Genomic DNA, 18,987 nt, shown 5'->3' on the forward strand with positions numbered 1-18,987 from the left:
CAATGCGTTTGCGGATGAAACTGCTAAGGAGACAGCTAAAGATTTAACAAACCGAATGTATGTTACGAGTTCAGTGAGATGGCCTGCAGAGACTAGTATATGTGAAGACACAGTTGAGAGTGTGAAGGGAATACAGAATGAGGCCACTGACATGGAAAAGGCTAGGTGGAAAGAGAGCATGGGGAAGTTAGATGAGAATGGATGTTGGATTGATTTGTCGGAAAAACAGAGATGGATGTTACCGGATGCATATGTGCTTGCTGTGGTTACTATGGCCCACGGCACAGCACATATAAGCGCAAAAGGCATATGCAAGTTATTGTCTCCTGTATGGAAGAATGATGGGATTACTAAATGTGCAGAGAGAGTGGTTAAGAATTGCATGGTATGTTTGATGTATAATCCTGGCAAGGGCACCCCCACTCCACCTGGTCATTTTGCCCCTCCTACATGTCCTTTCGAAGTTATCCAATTGGACTTCATCCATATGGAGAGATGCATCAATTTGAAGTATGTTTTGGTCGTAGTATGTGCGTTCTCCAGATGGGTTGAGGCTTACCCCCTTAAGGATAATACTGCCCTATCCACAGCTAAAGTTCTCCTCAAAGAATTTTTCCCCAGGTATGGAATGCCTCGGATTGTATGGTCGGACAACGGAAGTGAGTTTGTGGGAAGAGTGATGAAGAGTGTGTGTCGTGGTTTAGGAATATCCCAGAAATTTCATAGTGCCAATCATCATCAGTCAGCAGGTTTGGTGGAAGGATATAATGGCACCCTGAAATTGAAACTTGCTAAAATCCAGGCAACGACTGGTTTATCATGGCCCGACGCTTTGCCTCTAGCTCTCTTATCGACCAGGGCAACTGTGCACTCTCGAGTAGGGCTCAGCCCATATGAGATTGTGTTCGGCCGCCCTGCGAACATTTGGGGGGTTCCGAGGCCTAAAGAATTGAACAGACTTGAATATCCAATGTTAATTGATTATCTTCATGATCGGACTGCTAAATTGAGTTTGATTCATCAACAGGTCTTTGAGGCTCTGCCGTCACAAACAGAGGGTCCTGGTCATCGGCTTCAACCAGGGGACTGGGTCCTCACCAGAAATTTCGGACGAAAACGCCATCTTGAGCCGAGATTTGTGGGACCCTTCCAGGTGCTACTAGCGACGAGGACGGCGGTTCGGCTGGAGGGACGGAAGCACTGGGTACATGCTACCCACACCAAGAAGGTTCCGCTTCCTCTGCCGGCAGATACATGGATACGTAAAGGGTTTTCCTCGTCTGAAACAGACGTTCCTCAGCGCTTTGTCCCATTTAGCGAAGCTCAGCCCATAGGGAACACTTCAGTTTTATCTGACACCCCTGTTGATTCCTCTCAAACAATTTCCTTTCCATCAACATTGGAGAATTCAAGTGCTGAACAATTGCCTGAACAATAGAACACTCTTTTGCCATCCAATCCACTGTTCGAAGATCAGACTCGATCCGGAAGAAACCGATACTTCCTTCGTTCACGCAATAAGGACTAATAACTTTTATTATTTTGATTTCACTATACCCCCTCACATTTTGCCTTGACTATTGTGGACATTTTATTATGTATGTATTTCTTTTCCAGTACAGCTAGGAGACGTATATGAAATTGGTTATTTTAACTGATTAAAACCTGCCATCTGGGTTGGCCATAGGGCCGCGCGGGTACTTCTTTCTGTTTAGTAGTTATTGACATTAGGTCGATTTCTTTTGTCGATTTCTGGGAACTCCTGGGAATTGACAATCGCTACTCAGAACGGAGTGCGTCAAGAACGTCGCGGACGGTTGTTAGAGGATGGAGTTCTCCAAGCTGACGAAAATAGAGGAAAAGACGGTGCAAAGATCTAAATTGTACAGTACATTTCGAACAAAATGTTTTTTATTACAAGTTTTCATGTTGTTCCTAACTGTTTCCATGCTGCTGGTGGGTGGAGTATATTTTGGTTTTCAATCATTGCTGCCTTCTACCTTACCTACCTCTCCTTCTCATGATCTAAATTTCGTCTCTACTGTTTCTCCACATTCTTTTCACCTACTGCCCCAACACGAACAGGTCAGACGTGCGGAATTTAGAAACAATTCCTTTGTTCAGCTTCTGCATCAGCATCAGTTGGTGGTAAATACTACAAATTGTTGGGTGTGTGGGTTAATGCCACATACCATGGACAGGGGTATTCCATATTTGGTTCTTCCGTACAGCCCCCAAGGGTCAGCCCGGGCATTCCAAACCATGTTCCGTAGTGCACTGGATTCCTACCCCCATCGAGAGCCACGCTCAGCAAACTTTGGTCCTGGCCCGTACCACAAGTCTCTGGTGATAGCTATTGCCGATTTAGATAAAGATATATTCGATACATCACTTATCCCAGAGGAGGAGGTGCAAGCCTATAAGTACCTTAGTGAGGCTGAGTATAGTATATCAATGGGTGATAGGCAGCTTAAAAGCTCATCTCCAATCTGGATTGTACCTCACCTAGGCCACTTTTGTCTGCAAGGTCGTGGCCGAAATCCAAGAGCTCAGCTTGGGAAGAGTGCTTGTGTGGATACTTACGTTCTACCGATGCTCTCTTCCCCTGACCGTCCAGACTCCCTCTGAAGCGGTCGCTCCTCTCTGCTCCCTGGTGTGATCGGCGCTCGTGGTATCGTAGCGCTATACCTCCCATCTGCTGTGTGCTTGCTCGCATTGCTGCCAAACATCCCTAGTGCCTGATCGCCTCGCTTATTTGCATATTAGCGCTATAGTACGATAGTGCGCTTTGTCTAGATTTACATTGCATAGATTAGCATTGCATTGCTAGATATTTAATCTGCCTGTAACGTTCATCTTTGCCTGACTGTGCCGGCGCCACTAGCGTTTCCGTCGCGCTTATTCTCTGTGTGCCCCAATCGTGTTTGGCTTGCAGCCATTTTGTTGATTGTTTGTTGTTGTGACTCCCTGACCGGCCTACCACCCCGATCCCGCCTCCCAGCTGCCCCTCCCTCGCCCCTCCGCCTCCACTATCCACATATGACAGATTCCTCCGCGCGCAGCGTTCACGCGCAGCGGTTGCGCCCCAATGTGCGCCGAAGGTGCGCCAAAGGTAAGCCCGTCTGCGCCCGTCCGCGCCTGGACCGCGCCCATCGCCAGACCCCCTGGTCCCCGCCGCTCCCAACCCTCTAGAGTCACATATGATGCCGCTACTCTCCTCGCCCTCAACCCCGGACGCACCCTACTATGCCGCGAAGCTTCCCCAGGACGTACCCACGGCCCATTCGCCTGCCTCTCCTGCAAGTTCAACTGCTTCAGGACCCTCACCAAACCCACTTCCTCCACACACAGCTCCGAACACAACAGCCTGAAATGCATCCTACTGAACACCCGCTCGGTCCACAGACATGCAACAGAACTCTGGGACCTAATCGACACTGCGTCTCCTGACATCGCCTTCCTTACTGAAACATGGATGAACGCATCTTCTGCCCCCGACATCGCCATAGCCATACCGGACACTTACAAGATCATTCGAAAAGACCGCACCAATCAAACTGGAGGAGGCATCGCCATCGTCCATAGAAACACCATCAAAATCACAACCAGCTCTGACGACAATCTTGCAACCGCCGAACATCTCCATTTTCAGATCCACACCGACCCCAGGACCACCCTTAGAGGCACCCTCATTTACAGGCCTCCAGGCACCCGATCTCAATTCAGCGACGACATCACAGACTTCGTCAGCCCGCACGCCCTCGCCTCCGAGAACTACATTCTTCTAGGAGACCTCAACTACCACCTTGAAAACATACTCGACAACAACACCACCACCCTTCTGGACAACCTGTCCAATCTCGGACTCAAACAACTTGTTGACACCCCCACTCACACAGCCGGACACACGCTCGACCCTATCTTCACCTCCAGCAAGCACATCTCCTTCGATCGCACTACAGCTCTCCACTGGTCGGATCACAGCTGTGTTCACTTCAACTACAAAACCACCCTACCCCACAACCGTCCACAACCCATTCCCCGGAGAAAATGGAATAAAATCACCACCGACCAACTCCTCACATCACTCAACCAAAACCCTCCCACCCTAGCAATGGACCCAGACCAAGCGGCCACCAACCTCAGGCAATGGATTACCCACAGTGCGGACGAACTAGCACCCCTGAAAAAACACCAGTTGAAATCATCCAGCAAAAAGGCTCCCTGGTTCAATGATGACCTTAAAAAATCCAAGAAGACATGCCGCACCCTGGAGAAGATTTGGAGAAAAGAACCAACCCCAGACAACATGGCCTCCCTCAAGACAGCTACCCGCAAACACCACCAACTGATTCGATCCGCCAAGAAATCAGCATTCAAGGACCGTCTCGACAACAATTCTCATAACAGCAAGGAACTCTTCAATATCGTCAAAGAATTCACCAACCCTCCCGCAGCATCCAACGACATCACTAACTCCCAAGACCTCTGCGATGCGCTATCCTCCTTCTTCTACAACAAAATTGCCGACATCCACAACAGCTTCAAGAATACTCCCAGTGACCAACCCCCCCCACCCCCTTCAGATCCCACCCCTCCAACTAACAACCTCAGCTCCTGGAACCCAATCACCATTAAAGACACCATTCGCCTCATGAACTCAATCCACTCTGGCCCGCCTTCTGACCCCTGTCCCCACTACATCTTCAACAAAGCTGACTCCATCATCGCTCTTCAACTCCGCGATGTCATCAACTGCTCTTTCAACTCTGCCACCTTTCCAGAAATCTGGAAACATGCCGAACTCAGCGCCCTTCTGAAAAAACCCACAGCAGACCCCTCAGAACTGAAAAACTACCGACCCATATCCCTCCTCCCTTTCCCGGCCAAAGTCATCGAGAAAGCCGTCAACAGCCAACTCGCCGCCTTCCTTGAATCCAACAACTCCCTGGATCCCTCACAGAACGGCTTTCGAGCCCAACACAGCACCGAAACCGCCCTCATTGCGGCGACCGACGACATCAGAGCACTCCTAGACAACGGAGAAACAGTGGCCCTCATTCTACTCGACGCCTCCGCCGCCTTCGACACTGTCTGTCACAGCACCCTCATACAACGCCTCAACAACATCGGCATACAAGGAAAAGCCTTGGACTGGATAATCTCTTTCCTAGCTGGGAGAACCCAGAGAGTCCGACTCCCCCCATTCTACTCAGAGCCCACCGAAGTCATCTGCGGCGTACCTCAAGGTTCCTTACTCAGTCCCACCCATTTCAACGTCTACATGAGTCCTCTCACCTCCATCGCACGTCAACACAACCTCAACATCATCTCCTACGCCGACGACACCCAGCTAATCCTTTCCCTCACCAAAGACCCCAACACCGCCAAAACCAATCTTCACGAAGGTATGAAAGAAGTAGCCGAATGGATGAAACAGAGCCGCCTAAAACTCAACTCAGACAAAACGGAGGTGCTCATCCTAGGATCCTCCCCCTCAGCTTGGGACGACTCTTGGTGGCCTTCCGCTTTGGGATCAGCACCCACACCCACAGACCATGCACGTAACCTTGGCGTCATTCTAGACTCCTCTCTCTCAATGTCCAGACAAGTCAACGCCGTATCGTCCTCCTGCTTCAACGTCCTCCGCATTCTCAAAAAGATCTTCCGCTGGATCCCCCTCGAGACAAGAAAGACTGTCACCCATGCACTGGTCACGAGTCGACTAGACTATGGCAACACACTTTACGCCGGAATTACAACAAAATTGCAGAAAAAGCTCCAGCGTATCCAAAACGCGTCAGCGAGACTCATATTAGACATCCCGCGCCAAGAGCACATCACCGGACACCTAAAAAACCTCCACTGGCTTCCCGTCAACAAGAGAATCACTTTCCGCCTTCTTACCCACGCACACAAGGCCCTCTATAATCTGGGACCCGAATGCCTCAACACCCGACTGTCCTTCTACATTCCCACCCGCCAACTAAGATCATCCAATCAAGCCCTTGCTGCAGTCCCGCGCATCCGAAAAACCACCATGGGTGGCAGATCATTCTCCTTCCTGGCTGCCAAGACCTGGAACTCACTCCCCTCCCACCTCCGCCTTACTCAGAACCACATCTCCTTCAGAAAAGAACTGAAAACCTGGCTATTCGACAAATAGTGAACCCCTCCCTCTAGCGCCTTGAGACCCTCTGGGTGAGTAGTGCGCTATATAAATGCCCGAACTTGAACTTGAACTTGAACCCTGTCTTTCTGACTGCCAAGGGTACCTATTTTGTATGTTATGATCGAGCATATACGTGGTTACCTCATGACTTCTCGGGTACCTGCTATATTGCAAATCTCTTGCCCCCGACTTTCACTGTTGCTGCAGACTACCACAAAACCAGAGTTGTGAGAGGTGTCATGAGTAAAGAGGATACTTCCGGTCAAGAAGCAGGAGACTTCTTTAAGGGTTTCCTACCGTTTTGGGGCCCTATGGTCAATAGCAGGAATCTGAGACAGTTAACTCGTGTAGTAGAGTCAACTGCTAACATAACTGCAAGCGCCCTTGGTAATCTGACAGCAGAGCTTCAAGCGGATAGGCTTATGACGTTACAGAACCGTATGGTTCTAGACGTTGTTCTAGCAGATAGAGGTGGTGTGTGTAAGGTCATCCATTCGAGTTGCTGCATATTCATACCTGATAACGCTCCAACGGTTTATCAAGCCATCTCTAAGTTGCACAAAATCTCGGAGTCCATACACGTGGACGAGGGAGATTGGACGCTTCTAGGATGGTTTTGGGGTCTAATGTTGACTTGGGGTTGGAAGATTCTGATGATTATAGGAATTGTTGTGACGTTTCTGTTCACGTGTTGTCTTTGTGTACAGTGTGGTCCTGCCTTATGTGGCCTTTGTGCTACAACGTGTATAAGAAGGCCACCTGTTACCAAAGAGGCATTGATGGATAGAATAATGTTCCAACAACATCTGAATGATCTGATGAATATCGAGATCGACTCCGACTTCGACTAGTTCTTGCCTACATGAGGGCAAAAGGAGCGTCTGAGGTTCCGTGAGAATTGTTACGACGTTTTGGGCATCGCCGAATATGGACGAGTGTGGTATCTATGAACCATAAATGACGAGTTTAGTAAGTGTACGCGTTTTCGCTATGCTACTCAGAAGAGTTTGTCTCATTTACAGGTTTCTTCATCTGAACCCTCGGGTTCCATTTTTGATACGACATCCATTTTGTTTCTTGCCCTCACGTAGTCAGCGAACAGGCAACTGTCCGCCTCATGACCTTCTAGTTCCCAAGCTTTACGGAAGAAGCATATTCCTTTCATGCACCTTTTATGACGAGGGGGAGGACACTGCAAAGGCAGCTGCCTCCGCTCGAAGGTAATTTTGTCGTGCCGGTCTATTGTTTCAGCCTCGCACGTGCTGGGATCAAGCCCTTTGATCCTACGATCACGCATCCAATATTATCCTCACACTCTCTCTTCCCTGTTGTCTGACTTTCTTGCAGCTGTTCTTGTCTCTTTCTCTTGCTTATTTACAACTCAAGTGGAATGTACCTAACGGTGGGAAGATGTGCTTTTACAGTTGGGAACTGGTGATGTTACTGTAATTATGTTCCGGGGTTCTGAAAACATGAAAGCGACCCTTTTGGAGTTTACTGTGGGAACTGGGTTGTAACCTTTTGTTCACATGTTGTACAATGACAAAATTGGGTATAAAAGAGAGAGACTCACATATGCAATTCGAAGCAGACTCAGAGAACCTACACGCTGTTGTACTTCTTGTGACTTCTGTATCCCTGCAGTAATAAAACGCTGATCTTTGACGCCGAAGGAAGTGTCCCGTGTCTCTGTCATTTGTGCGCCGAACAGGTATCCCATGAAGGTTATAGGTGTTGTTCCCTGGCACCGCTGGTTCTGTTAAAAGTCCAGTCCTTCACCCCCCGAGTAGCGCAATCTTTGTCTGGGGGCAGTTGTTTCTCTCGAGTCCCCAGAGGGGGGACTCCACCGAAGGCACCAGCATTTCTTAAGAGCCCACGAGAGGCTCAGGGTACATTTTGTTTATTTAGACCCCGAGAGGCTCCGAGGCACAATTCTACTTTGAGTCCCCGAGAGAGACTCCAACGTCTTTGGGGGCATTTTGGATTGGTAGAGCATCCCCGGAATGCAGCGGGCTGCTCCCACCTTGCCCCACAGTTGTTCTTGAGCCCAGCGAGGCTCACGGGACCACAAGTGTTTTAGTGGCCAGAGCCTGCGAGCCTCCTGCATCCAAGGGGGCAGGTTGTGTTCAGAGCCCACGAGGCTCATCTGTGTGGTCCCATTGTCTCCACAGCTGCCCACCACTTAGTGGGCAGCTGCTCCGTTTAGGCCCCCCCACTTGACATTTTGGACACAGGTTGTGGCCTATGTGATTTCTGCGCAATTGTGTTTTTCCTGCACCTCTGAATGTTTTTTTATGCGTCATGTGTAATGCTTTTATGCCTATACCCCTGAATGTATAGTGATACTTAGGTGGTTTTTCTTCCTAGTACAGGTGTTGCTAGTAATTTGTAATTTGTCATTTGTAGTGGTATTTGTAGAGCGCAACGGTCGCTCCGAAAGGAGCATCTTGGCGCTGAGTCCTAGTGAGGTCCTGGTTCCATGCATGATGTTTTCCTACGGTGGTTAGGGTTGCGTAGGTGGTACTTACCTGTGGCAGGTTCACCCTGTTAGAAATGAGATTTCCAGTTGGCTGAGGCTTGCGCCAAAGTCATGCTGAAACCACCATTCTAAGTCAGGGCAAGGGAGTTACATGCCAAAGATAACCCCTGCTCACCCTCTAGGTAATGTGGCGCGAGCAGTAAGGCTTATCCCGGAGGCTATGTAAGTTAAGTGTTTGCGCGCGCACCCAGCAACAACACCCAAGGCCCACCACAAAGGAAACTCCACACAAGGTTATATATAAAAATAGCCTTTGTATTGTACATAACACATTAGATAATAAATACACACTTTACAATGTGCCATAGGCACGGGCAGAATTTATGGGGGATTAGGCACATGGGACAGGGCGAAGGGCGCCACTGTCAGGAATTAACACTTTTAGATTTAGCACTTGGTAGTATTAGCACTTGTAGGAATAGTAATTGGCACATAGAACATATCACTGTATCACCAAAATAGAAAATAGAACACACAACCAGTAACCACTGGTAAGAGGTAAGTACCACCTACGCAACCCTAACCACCTTAGGAAAATATCACGCAGGGAATCTGTTGGACCCGGCCTCGTGGCGTGGTCCCCCTACTCCCGCACGGCAGCCCCTGGACGACATCGACCCCTGCCCTCCGGCCTGAAGCTACCCCCTCCAACCTCCACGAGAGCCGAGCTCATGTAGAGCCCCGGCTCTCCCCCTTCGGAACAGGGCGACCCCTACTCGCCCCCACGCGGCTGGTCCGACCCTTATCCCGGGCCACCCTCTCAGGCCCTGACGCCATCTTGAGCCTTCCACGTCCAGACCTCGTGGCCTCGGCCCGACCTCGGCCCCAGCCCCAGCGAAGCCCCGACATCGAGGCACCAAGATCCAACCAGGTGGTAAAACGGCCACTTGACGGATCAATGGGGAGGAAAGTTTCGATGGCACTCTGTGGAATTTTAGTTTACGAACTGAACATCATCTGCGCCATCTTGTCTCCCACGTACAACATGCACGGCAGCCATTTTAGGTACCATGGTCTCCCTGTTCATGATCGATCACCAGCGCGTTCCCCTGACCCTGCGAGCATCCTCAGCGCACCCTGGCTGCGCCCCCCTCTCTCACATGCACAAGTCATAAACCCTCCTCTTCCGCATGACTCTGTCCTTGGGAGTCACACCCGCGCCTGAACAACACCTCCTTTCCTTTCATGAATACCCCCCTTTTGATAAACTTTCCCTCCGCGCTCGATTGTCCACACAGACCATTCCTTTCATGAATACCTCTCCTTTGATGACCCCTTCCTCTGAGTCCGATTGTCCGCACGGTTCCCAGGCCATCATCTAGCCGGGAGATACAGTTTATTGCCCCCTATTGTATGGAGTCGCTCCTCTTCAAAGGAACTACTATTGATCATGGTCTCCCCCACCCCCTGGGATACGATCAGGCGCACACATCCTAAGAATCGGCGGAACACTCAGCTGCGTGATAGCCCCCTCCTATTGTATGTGGGGTGAGGACCTCTACTGTAGATGCGTGTGGGGGTGGGTCTGAAACGAGGATTCCGGGGATGTCTTTTCATAGTTCAAAGAGTTTTTTCCTGCAATAAAGAATGCTCACATGTCATAAACCAGGGTATAAGAGGCCAGGCCTCGGAGAGGCTGTTAGAGCACCTCGAAACGATACCTTGTTGTCTGATCTGATGTGTTCTGCTCCGTCGGAATAAAACTTCTGTGTCCTGCCTTCCAGTCTCCAGCGCCTGCCTCTTTGTTTGGTAACTAGAGTGGTATAGAGGCGGTTAGCGCCGGGCAATCTTGAAACAGGCCATCAGCCCAACCTTTTTCTACAATTGGCGTCCCAAGCTTGGGGCCCATCAGCGACACGTGGGTCCAGTGGGAGAGGTCCCGACGACAGAGTGAACGACTGCAACGATCGGGAGAGCTCCTGTCCGATAGACCCTCGTCTGACAGCCGATCATCCGAACTTCACTGGTTCCGAACAGACCTCTCTCGAGTGATCCACGGTCCTGACTGGGAACCATCAGGAGTGCCGCGAAGATCACGAAGAATAGAGGACGATCGGGCGCTGGATTCGGAAGACAAGAAACTGTCCATGCGGTCCGGGTAAGGTCGTGTAAACGCGACAAATTGCGAAATGATTGTTTGATTTGGATAATACTAGTATTACTCTTTTGTTGGTTCTTTTGGAGATTCACCGTCTGCAAACGGAGAAACAACAGGCTCTCTCTTTGCAAGCAGTGAAGGATAGGTAACGCAGACCTTTGTCCCCGTTGTAATCCGTCGTACCTATCTTCCTCCCCCACTGATTGATTGTTTTCCCGAACTGTTGTTCGCGGATTGTTTTCTGGAGGTTCTCTGTTTGCAAACAGGGAAGAACAGGGTCTCTCTTTGCAGGTAGAGAAAAGGTAGGTAACGCAGACTTTTGTCCCCGTTGTAACCCGTCGTGCCTACTTATTCTCCCCATTGATTGTTTGATTAACCGAACATTGAGTGTTCGGTATTGGTTCTTTTGAGGTATTCACCGCCTGCAAACAACGGAGAATAGAAATATTCTGTCTAGTCTTTGCACGCAGTGATAAGATAGGTAGTGCAGACCTTTGTCCCCGTTGTAACCCGTCATGCCTATCTTCTCCCCACTGATTGGTAGCCTGTTTAGCCCGGACCGCTTATTAGAGATGAACCATCCAGCTCCACTGGAAGGCACCCCTAATAAGGACATGTTCACCAAGCATGGACTAGTCGCTATAGCTTATAGTAAGTTATGGCATAAATATACAAAGAAGGACCCCGAAAGTCAGTGGCCACTGATAGGTTCCTTTGATGATCATAAAATAGAAACATTAGAAGCAGTGCTCCAGAAAAATAAGACTACGCCCACCATGCTCGATAGTATCGGCATGTGGCGCAAAGAAGCGGAACAACGAAAAAAAAGAGAAGAAGCAAAAATAGGGAAGGAGTTACGAAAGGCAGCCCACCTAGCCGCTAAGCAACTAGAAGAAGAAATAAAAGAAAGAAAGGAAGCTACACAAAAGCAAGAATCAGGGTTGACAGGCCAATGCCCTGTTAGGACCCCCTCTACGCTCTACCCTGAGCTGCCCTCCAAACAACGGGCGAACGATGAATTACTGCTAGGTCCTCCGATCATCTACATGCCCCCTCCACATGCCCCCTGCCAACAGCACCTGCCAGCCCTCGCGGCCTCCGCACCAGCCGCATTAGTAACAACGCCAGATGACCCCGAGGCTAGCAAGCAACCACCAGCCAGACCAAATAGACTGAGTAAAGATGAGCGGGATGGGATTGACAAGATAGTGAAAACACTAGTAGAACGGAAGGAGAGTGAAGAATACACGATGGATATGCACAATTCACATGCCGGTAGCCACATACGGCATTTCATTTTACGATTCAGCTACCACACCCTGAACGCATATGAGGATAGGTATCAGAATAAGGGCCCCGCTAAACTGACAGCACTATATAGAAAGGTCGATGTTGGAGATGGGACTGAACACGATGTGACGGACCTCTTCATGCAAACGCTTGAAGTCTTCCGCCACCTCACGGAACAGAAACCAGAACTCAAGGTTACAGTCCCTGAAACGACCGAGTCCTCATTAGAAGTAGCCAACACTATGATGCCTATTAGAGAGGCGGCCCCTTACTGGGTTCCGCCACGAGGTCAGGGAACAAACGACGATATCAACCACGCAGATGCAAAGGGGAGGGTTGTGTACAATTGGGTTTATCAACCATGGGATCGACAAGATATCTTAACTTTTAGGCAAACCCTGCACGATTTAAGAAAGAACCCGACAGCATTTTATACCGAATTAGGCACAGCCTTGGGTTCGACGATAATGACTTTAGCGGACATTGACTTGTTTTTCGGGTTATGTCTGCCGGCTGACGTGTGGAAGCAAATCCGGAAAGCCGACCACACAGATCTGTTCGGACATACCTGGAATCAACTCAGTGAGCTAGATAGACAGCGAGAGCCCGGAAGGAAACCGGTAAAAGACATACTGGAACTCCCAGACAAAATAGTTCAGAAGCTAAAGACATTGATCCCAGAGAAAAAGGTAGATTGGTCGATAGTCACGGCTTGCCGTCAGAAACCCCAGGAAGATGTATCGGAATACTTCTCCCGATTCGAGACAGTGTTCTCCGACTACAGTGGCCAAGACATGACCACCGCCACCGGACAACACCTGTTTGTGCAAAATTATGTAAAGGGTCTATCACAAGAGGTCTCCCAAAAGCTACAGACGAGCGAGAGTAGTTGGGGGGCCTCCAAACCCGCAGCTATCCTTCAGATGGCTCAGTACTACGAACATCAAAAGAATGAGAGTGATAGGGCATCCGAGAGAAAGAAGAAAGATTTGAAAGAATGGGTGATGATAGCCCAGATACAAGGTGTAGCGGTCGGAAGAGAACCCCACAGGGGGAACTACCAATCAACCGCCCCTAGAAATCCACCTCCTAAAGACCGCACCCCAACACCCCACATTGGACGTAGAGACATTAGCGAGGACCAGTGTGCCTTCTGCAAAGGATTCGGCCATTGGAAATCCCAGTGTCCGGTTCTGTTAGAGATGAACAGAAATAGGACCCCAAGGACGTAGCGGGTGGACCGAGAAATAGGGGACAGGGACGAGGGTACACAAATGACACCAACAATGACAGACCAGGGAGATCGAACACGTTTGACCGTCCCCGACAGAACCAGTATCAACTATCCGACAGTGAGAATGCCCCCGACTTTGCATAGGACTGCCAGGGGCAAGGGAGGGATCCAGTCGAGCTCTGTGTTGACCAGCAAGGTCCTTACGTCACTGCTAAGGTCCTGGGTACAAAGTCTCCATTTTTGGTCGACACTGGGGCGACACGTAGTGTGTTATCGAAACGACTGATTCCAAGGGCACCCTTGTCTGGCTCACACATTACATCGATAGGTTTCGATGGGACGCCCTCCACTAACCCCCTGTCCGTACCTATCTCCTTTGACCTAGAAAACAACCCCACTGACACAACATTTTTGCTCTCCTCCAACTCCCCTGACGCCATTATGGGCATTGATTTACTAAAGCATTTTCGAGCTACCATCAGGTGTTCCCCAGATGGAGTCCGAGTCATCCTGTACGACAACTCGAGCATGTCCAAATCCTGCCCAGCACGACACATGTACTCCATAACTGACTCTGACCTGTCCTTGCTCGACACCCTGCCCCCGTACCTATGGGCCAAAAATGACTCTGATGTGGGACGAATGATGATCGACCCTGTGCACATAACGGTGAGACAAGACGCAATGCTCCCGAAACTCCCACAGTATCGGATATCGCCCGAGGGCGAGAAGGCACTGGTAGCGATCAAACAGTCCCTGGTGGATGCAGGAGTGGTCGAGGAAGTAGTTAGCAATGTCTGCAACAGCCCTATCCTACCCATTGTTAAGAAGCAAGGCGAGGGAGATGAGAAAGCGTACCGCTTCATCATCGACCTGCGAGAGGTTAACAAAGTGGTTGTACCCCAGTACCCTGTAGTCTCAGACATCACCACCATTCTGACCATCATCCCGTCCACTGCCACCACCTTCACTGTCAGTGACCTCAAAAATGCATTTTTCTCTATCCCCATCCACCCAGACAGCCGTTATCTCTTCGGCTTCACCCTAAAATCCCGCTCGTACCGATTTTGTAGAGCTCCCCAGGGCTACACTGAAAGTCCCAGCATTTACAGCCAGGCCCCCAAAAGACAGCTGGACGCCGTCCAGCTACCAGATGGAGTGGTGTTGATCCAATATGTCGATGATATCCTTTTGGCGGCCGACACCACCCCACTTGCAATCACAGCCACTGTCCAACTCCTACACTTTCTTGCAGAAAATGGCCACAAAGTCTCCAAAAAGAAATTGCAGTTCTGCCAACCACAAGTGACATACCTAGGCCATCTCCTGTCCAAAGAAGGAAGGAAACTTACGCCCGATCGAATCCAAACCATCCTAGACACCCCCATTCCAAAAACACAAAAGCAAGTCCGTTCTTTGGTGGGTCTTACCTCTTTTTGCAGACAATGGTTACCAAATTTCAGCCTCATTACAAAACCCCTACTTGCCTTGTTGGCCAAAGATGCCCCCTTCCCTCTCCCTTGGACCCCTGAGTGTCAAGCATCCTTTAAGGAGTTGCAAGATGCCCTTTGTTCAGCACCTGTCCTGGGAACACCGGATTACTCCAAGCCCTTCTCCCTCTTCACTCACGAAAGGGAGGGGTGCGCATTGTCTGTTCTAACTCAGCCCATCGGCCCTAAGCAGCGCCCTTGTGCCTACTTCTCTGCCACTCTTGACCCCGTAGCCAGAGCTTTGCCTGCCTGCCTTCGAGCGGTAGCCGCCGCTGCTGTCTCTATCCGTCAGAGCGAGGGAATCGTACTCTCGAACTCCCTCACTGTGTTAGTGCCCCATGCAGTCGACACCCTTTTGAACCAGACCAAGACTCAACACCTGACTAGTGCACGACTGACGGGGTACGAATTGACCCTACTTGCCCCCCACATCACTCTGAAGAGATGCACGACTTTGAATCCTGCCACACTGTTGCCTTTGCCAGAAAATGACCCCGACGCGCCTCCCATACACGACTGTGTAACCCTCACGGACGAACAAACTAGGAGTAGAATTGACCTCCGAGACACTGCTTTTTCAGACCCTGATGGAGAGCTATGGGTAGACGGCTCATGCATCAAACTCCCAGATGGCGTCACTTCAGCTGCCTATGCGGTAACGACGGCCCGAACAGTAGTTGAGACAGCCCGCATCACACAACGATCTGCACAGGCGGCAGAGCTAATAGCCCTCACACGAGCATGCATCATAGCGACAGGGACCACGGCGAACATTTACACAGACAGCCAGTATGCCTTCGGGGTGGTTCATCATTTTGGACTCTTGTGGAGGGAAAGGGGATTCCTGACGTCCCACGGCACACCCATCCTTCACGGAGATCTGGTTTCCGCTTTGATTGAAGCAGTTCTCCTCCCCAAACGATTAGCAGTGATCAAATGCCAGGCACACAAGAGGGTGACAGACTTAGTCGGACAAGGGATATCACTGCACGAACCACAGCTGAGAATAAGACAATGACGCACATGTATGTGACCAGGTCACAAGCAGAGAAATGGACTGACGCTAGGGAAACGATTAGAGACATCCAGTCGGCCAGCACCCCTCACGAACTGACCGAGTGGGCACGGGTGGGTTTAAAGGACGATGAAGGCTGCTGGCGGACAAAAGACACAAACAAATGGTTGCTGCTTGACTTATACTTGATCCCCATACTGACTATGGCACATTCCCCCGCACACATAGGATCTGCCCCCATGATCGAACTCATTTCCAAAGTCTGGCACAACGACAAAATCCCCGATTCAGCCAAACGCCTGGTCCAGCAGTGCCGTATCTGTTTGCAACACAACCCCGGGAAAGGAACTGTGGTGCCCCGGGGAGGGTTTGGGATCCCCGACCACCCCTTTGAGGTCCTCCAGATGGATTACATCCAGCTAGAGAGATGCCAAAGCTTGAAGTATGTACTAGTCATTGTATGTGCCTTCAGCAAATGGGTAGAGGCCTATCCAACCCGTGTTAATACTGCCATGACTACTGCCAAAGTACTACTGAAAGAGTTTTTCTCCCGCTATGGCCTTTGTCGAATTTTATGGAGCGACAATGGCCCCCACTTCATAGCTGAAGTTATCCAACTAATCTTGAAGGGGTTGGGCGTGAAGCAGAGGTTTCATGCGGTCTTCCACCCCCAATCCGCTGGTTTGGTGGAGCGACACAACGTCACATTGAAGCTGAAACTGTCAAAAATAGTGGCCACCACAGGACTTAAGTGGCCAGATGCCCTCCCACTGGCATTACTATCAATGCGCTCCACTCCCACTAAACACCATTTGACCCCCTACGAGGTTGTATTCGGGCGACCGATGAACCTCTGGACTGCCCCCAAACCGACCTCCATTCATGACGTCCCGGACGTCCTACTGTTTGATTACTTGTACAAATTAACTAAAACATTGTCTGTCATTCATCAACAGGTGCGGCAGGCCATCCCCGATGCTTCCAGGGGTCCGGGCCACGACATCCAACCGGGGGATTACATGTTAGTCCGGAATTTTCAACGGGCAAAGAGTCTGGAACCCCGGTGGACGGGCCCCTGGCAAGTACTGATCACCACCCGGACGGCGCTTCGAGTGGAGGGGAAACGGCACTGGCTGCACGCACACCACTGCACTCCCTGGCCACGACAGATAACGTCGACACCCAAGAAGAGCTCCTGAACAAAGACCGGCCAGCACTGGACTGCTATCCTGATACCGAGGCACTTGAACTTGCAAAATTCCCTGATCCCACTGTGCCATCCAGAGAAGGGTATTTCCTGCGTCGAAAGGAGGGAGCTTCGGCTAAGTAGACCACGGACTAAGTTAAATCTCAGAACGGTGACCTAAACACAACCAAGGGTTACCCGGAGAGAAGCTAAACGAAGTCTGTGGTTCTGCCCATTACCGAGCACCTTGAAGATGATGGAAGAGCACGATAAGAAGATGATGGAAGCGCCAAATAAGAAGATGATGGATGCAGCCGGAAATACCCACTACAGGAACCCAAAGACTGACAATATGCACAAATCAAAGACAATCGCCTTCTTCATTGTCTTCCTCTTTTGCCTCCTCCTCATGACCTCCTTCTGGATCCTGGAGGAAAGCATACCCGCTCATCAGGTATTGCTGACCACTGCACAGCCGACCCCTATGAAAGAGCATCACCTGATCACCCTTTCACCTCAGCTCCGAGAGAGGCGTAAGGAGTTCTGGAACAATTCCTTTGTGCAACTATTGCACCAGCACAACCTTGCTGCAAATGCCACCAACTGCTGGATCTGCGGGCTGCTCCCGCATGCCACCGGACACTCCATCCCCTTCATCCCTTCTCCTTTCTCAGTTCACGGCTCCTGCCTTGCCTGGTTGATCCTCATGCAAGAGAGCCACAAGGACAACGCCACTTCTGGCCAAACAGTGTCACATTTCTACTATGGGTTCTGGCTGAACAAAACCGGAAGGACGTCTGCTCCCTTTTGTCCCGTGCCCTCTGGTTCCGCCTTCCTTATGAACATCCCGGCCAAAGAGCGGGTAGAAATGCAGGTGCTCCATAACCCAGCTAGACCCACCTTCTGCTACCTACGGAAACGAACCGCTGCCACTCTGACTGTGGCTCTGTCTGTTATCAACGTCACAGGCCTTGTATGCATCGAAGGCCTGGGAACGCAGCTGGTGGGTCACAGTGCCTGCCACATCACCAGGTCATTGGACTCAATTGATCCCCCCTCTTTTGTTGCCTCTCCGAATATGTACTTTGTTTGTGGCACCAAAGCTTACACCTGGCTCCCGAAAGGTTGGAGGGGTACTTGCTACATCGCCTTCGTTCTCCCCCCCACGTATGTAGCCCCTGCTAACCATCACCGGCAGAGGCGCGCAAGCGACATTGGACAAGCCGACTCCACTGGAGCACAGTTCCTGGATGCAGTTAAGGGACTTGTTCCTCTGTGGGGCCCAATGGCGAACAGCCGCGCCATCCGACACTTGACCCAGGCAGTAGAAACAACCATCAACATCACAGCTGGCATCCTCGCTAACAACACGGCTGAGCTTCAGGCAGTCCGCCTCGTGGCACTTCAAAACCGCCTTGTTCTAGATGTGGTTCTAGCCGACCGTGGAGGAGCGTACCGCATCATCGGATCTAGCTGCTGCACCTACGTCCCAGATAACTCGCCCTCAGTCTACAAAGCAATTGAACACCTCCATAGGCTTTCCTCAGAGGTTCATCAAGAGCAAGAAGGATGGTCGCTTGGGAGCTGGTTATGGGATACTTTGAAGGACTGGGGATGGAGGTTGTTTACCTTTGTATTGATACCGGTTGTGGTACTATGTGGGTGTTGCTTAGGTATTCAATGTCTGCCATCCTTGTGTGCACTCGTTTCTAACTGCATGTGCCCAAAGACTTTGGACTTCAGAAATGAGCGCATGAGTCCCCTCTATGAGGTAGAAATACGTGGCCTTATGGGGATAGATCCGAATTGACAAGTTGGCGAGATATGTTAAAATGGAGGACTGTGGAATTTTAGTTTACGAACTGAACATCATCTGCGCCATCTTGTCTCCCACGTACAACATGCACGGCAGCCATTTTAGGTACCATGGTCTCCCTGTTCACGATCGATCACCAGCGCGTTC

Source organism: Lissotriton helveticus, chromosome 6, assembly GCF_964261635.1.
Source record: "Lissotriton helveticus chromosome 6, aLisHel1.1, whole genome shotgun sequence".
NCBI lineage: Eukaryota > Metazoa > Chordata > Amphibia > Caudata > Salamandridae > Lissotriton > Lissotriton helveticus.